The following is a 4,895-nucleotide window of genomic DNA, read 5'->3' as shown; positions in this document are numbered from 1 at the left end:
TTGAATTGTGTTGTTAATTAGAAATTTAGAATTTTGATATGAATTTATCTTGCATTTAGGAAATTGCTAAGCCTGTTAGGATTCTCTGCAGTGTACTTTTTTTACATGAAGTGGGATTTTGCCTTTTGCCAATTTTAATACTTCTATCATGTATTCATGTGTACTGACACCTTGGTAAACAATTCATTTGTTTATCTGTGTACAAGGTAATATAAGCAATCCAAGCCGACAAGGCGAAAACCATGACTGGAAAGCAGAAAAGTGGTCATGCCAAAGAGGTAATACGACAAAGAAAAGATGCCGTAGAAAGGTCTCAAACCGGAGATATGAATAAATATTTGGTACCAAGAATCGTCCAACAGGACCAACATATAGTAAGCGACAATGAAAGCGGCGAAGACAAAACCGAAAATATTAACAGTGATGAGGAGTATGAAAACTTGGTAAATAGTATGTTAGAAGAGGATGTTTTGCTGAATGGTAGGGTAAACGATGAAAATGTGCAAGAAAAACTAAGTGACCAAGAATTAAGTGCAGGTGAAGATGACAATATGCAAGATGACTTGGATGAGGTTCAAAATAGAGATTTTGGACCGATAAATATTCATGATCCAGGGAACTGGAAAGAGATTAACCAGAACTTGAGAGACCTTTTGGTAGAGCATGGTCCTGTCAGAAGAAATAACCTTGATTTTATTTTTCCCAAAGGTACAGAAGCTAGATGTTTTGAGCATCACCACTTCATAAGGCGTTTGAGTAATGGGGAAACCGAAGATAGAAGATGGTTAGTATATTCAAATGTTTTGGATCGAGTTTTTTGTTTTTGTTGCAAATTATTCAAGCAAGGTGGACGCAATTATCAGCTGGATACAAACGGCAGTAGAGATTGGCATAATATGGGTGCTAAGCTTTCACGTCATGAGTTATCTACTAGGCACTATACTTCCATGCATAAATGGAAAGAATTGGAAATTAGACTTCACAAGAATGAAACTATTGATAAGGAGATTCATGAACAAATCAAGAGGGAGAAAGAATATTGGAAACAAGTATTGATAAGAATTTGTGCTGTTATTAGAACCCTTGCTAAAAATAATTTGGCGTTCCGTGGAACAAACGACAAGGTTGGTGTAGCGAATAACGGTAATTTCTTAAGCTTTATTGAAATGATTGCCGAGTTCGATTTGGTAATGCAAGAACATCTTCGACGTATTAAAAACCATGAAGTTTATCATCATTATCTTGGTCCTTCAATCCAAAATGAATTAATCGCATTGTTGGCACGTCATGTGAAAGATAAAATTGTTCAGAAAATTCAAGAAGCAAAGTATTTTTCTGTAATACTTGATTGTACTCCGGACATAAGTAATGAAGAGCAAATGTCTCTTGTCATAAGATGTGTAGATGTGTCCACGTCTTCGACCAAAGTTGAGGAGTACTTTTTGGGATTTGTAAAGTTGGACGACTCGACGGGAAGAGGACTTTTTAATAAACTGGAAGAGCTCTTGCAGAACCTGAACCTTGATATTCGTAATGTTAGAGGGCAAGGGTACGATAATGGAGCTAATATGACCGGAAAGAATAAAGGGGTGCAAAAGAGACTACTAAAGGTAAATCCTCGAGCTTTTTATATGCCATGTGCTTGTCATAGTCTTAACCTTGCACTTTGTGATATGGCCAGTTCATGTCCTAGAGCAGTCTCCTTTTTCCAAGTGGTGCAACATATATATAACTTCTTCTCAGGATCTACAAAACGTTGGACGGTGTTTAAGAAACATGTAAAAGGTCTTACGGTTAAACCATTATCAGATACTCGGTGGTAGAGTCATATAGAAGCTATCAAAGCAATCCGATTTCAAGCTCCCGAAATACGAGATGCCTTAATAGAGCTGTCGACTTCGGCTGATTTTGATGCGAAGACAAGGGGTACTGCTTATTCCATATTGACACGAGAGATTGATAATTTTGAGATTATACTTGGTATGGTTGTTTGGCATAGAGCACTACTTGCGGTTAACTCAGTGAGCATTAAACTTCAAACCGAAGATATGAATCTTGATGATGCCGTTACTAAACTAAAAGATCTTGTTTCTTTCTTTAAGGATTACAGAAGGAATGGATTTGAGGGGGCATTGGAAGAAGCTAAAATACTTGCAACATCCATGAATATAGAGCCTATTTTTTATGAGGTACGAGTACGAAAAAGAAAAAAGCACTTTGATGAAATCGATGAGATAGAGGAAGTACAACCACCACTGCAAGGTATGGAATCCTTCCGAATTGAATACTTTATTTTTATAATGGACCAGGCTATTTCTTCTCTCAAACGTAGGTTTAAACAATTTCAAGCATACGAGGAAACTTATGGATTTTTGTTTAATATAGAAAAATTAAGGTCTCTTGATGATAGTACCTTACGGAATTCTTGTGTGAAACTTGAAAAGTACCTAAGCTATGAAATGGAATTCGATATCAATGGGGATGAGTTATATACGGAGTTGAAGGTTTTGCGAAGTTTTTTGCCTAACGAAACAAAAAAGGCTATTGACGTGTTGAGTTTCTTAACAAATATGGGTGGCTGCTATTCAAATGCGTCTATTTCATATAGAATTTTATTGACAATCCCTGTTACAGTTGCATCTGCAGAAAGAAGTTTTTCGAAGTTAAAGTTGATCAAATCCTACCTTCGATCAACGATGTCTCAAGAAAGATTAAACGGACTAGCGATGTTATCCATTGAAGCAGATATGCTAAGTAGTATTGACTATGATAGTATTATAAATGAGTTCGCATCCGTAAATGCGAAAAGGTCGATCTTTACATCCATTACTAGTATTGTATCTTCTTGAACAAAATGATAAATGTTTGGTAATATTATACTCATATCATCATGTGTTATCAGGTACGTCTTTTGTGCTATCAGGTAAATATTTTTGTGTAATGCATCGGTTATTCGGTAGTCCAAAAAAGGCCCAATTTTTATTTGTCGCCTAAGGTACCCAAATACTGTAAGACGGCCCTGAGTGTTATAAACATTACCAATAACAATTAGCCATCCTTGATGACAACTTTTATGAAAATATGCTCTTCCTCGCATCTCAGGTATGGACTTAATGCAATTTCTGGTGTTGGGTTCACAAGGAATATAAAAGCTCTGAAATTCCCTACCTTCTCCATGTGGGAAAACAAGCCAAGGTGCTGTCTTTGGAATCAGTGGACATTGTCTTTCACTTGTCTCATCCGATGTCTTTGTTGGTGCTGGTGTTGATCCTGATGTTAGTTGCTTCTCCATGGATTATAAAGAAATAAGTTAATTATAAAGAAATAAGTTATAAGTGATAGCTAACCGGAGAAGAGAGGAAACATGGAATTTTGTTTAGTATATATGTATTTATAGGCAGCGAATCGTTATTCATGGTAATTACCTTATATTTCTGTGTTTCAGAAGGAAGTGAATTGTTATAGTATCTTCTCAGATTTAGAATAGAAGAAGGCAGCTCAGCTGTAAGTGCAAATGCGTAATAATAAGAAAAATGGAGGGTGTTTTTTTGTTTCTCTTTCAGGGGCCGCACGGACGGTGGTGGGGGTCCGTTGCAGAAACATAGTTAAATTTGGAATAGGTTAAGCGACTTTAATGTCTGAGACTCTGAGTCAGTCTGACCCGTGAAAACCACTGAACCAATAGCAATAATGTACGTACGGTCTGGATGTGGTTTTGAGCAACGCAAAGTAAACTAGATCGAAGAAAACTGAACTGAGAGATAAATAAACTACATTCTTTTCTTTTTCTCTTTCTTCAACCTTCCGGAGAAAGAGGGAGATCGAAAATATCTTCTTCTTTTTTTTTTCTCTTTCTTCAACCTATCTCAACCTTCTCCGTGAATCCTGAAATTTGATTATCTATGAATGAATTGAGATTCCGTAGAGAAGGTTAAATTAAACTTGTGCAAGTCCAAGCAGAGATTTCTAATGTCGGGTGAAAAGTAATGATATTTCATTTAATGAAAACAGTAAAAGATATTACAGGAACTGTCTCTGACATTATATTTATATAGACAAATCAATCTACATTATACACGTGTGGTAATAACAGTGGTTAGAACAGATTAGTTTACACATGTACAACACACATGTGAGACTGACAGTAACAGAAAATATAAGTACAGACACTCTAAAGATAAGGGCACCATTATCCCCCTCAAACTGAAGTGCATATTTGTGAACTTGCAGTTTGTCTCTGAGATAGCCAAACCTGGGACCATGTAATGCTTTGGTGAAGATATCTGTCACCTGCTCAAGAGTGGGAACATAAAAAACATCCAAGGCTTTAGATTGTACTAGTTCTCTGACAAAGTGAAAGTCCAGAGCAACATGCTTCATTTTACTGTGCTGAATAGGATTAGAAGCTAAGGAGATTGAGCTGATGTTGTCACAACCTAATCTGGGAACAACAGGTAGTGAGAAATGAAGATCATTGAGGACAAAGCAGACCCAAACAAGTTCAGGAGCATTATGAGCTAGAGTCCTATATTCTGCTTCAGTGCTAGATCTAGCAACTGTACTTTGCTTTTTAGAGGACCAGGAGATAGGATTGTCACCCAGAAAAATGCAGTAACTACCAGTTGACCTTCTGTCATCAATACTGCCTGTCCAGTCAGCATCTGAAAAACCCAGTAAAAAAGAAGAACCTTTTGTGAATTTGATACCATACTCAATTGTGCCTTTGATATATCTGAGAATTCTTTTGACAGCTTCAAAATGAGTAGTGGTAGGATTCTGCATGAATTCGCAGACCTGATTAACAGCATAGCAGATATCATGTCTGGTCCATGTCAAATACTAAAGAGCTCCAACAATTGACTTGTATTCTGAAGGATCAGGAAGTAAAGTGCCAT

At 36.8% G+C, this 4,895-nt stretch overlaps 1 pseudogene; it reads left to right on the top strand.

Annotated features, from left to right (window-relative positions):
* Positions 1-242: 242 nt before the first annotated feature.
* LOC113359793 lies at positions 243-2,849 on the top strand (annotated as a pseudogene).
* The last annotated feature ends 2,046 nt before the right edge of the window (positions 2,850-4,895 follow it).

This window comes from Papaver somniferum, chromosome 3, assembly GCF_003573695.1.
Source record: "Papaver somniferum cultivar HN1 chromosome 3, ASM357369v1, whole genome shotgun sequence".
In the NCBI taxonomy this organism is placed as follows: domain Eukaryota; kingdom Viridiplantae; phylum Streptophyta; class Magnoliopsida; order Ranunculales; family Papaveraceae; genus Papaver; species Papaver somniferum.
Note: the sequence above shows the minus strand (reverse complement) of the source record. Positions and strands in the feature narration are given on the sequence as shown.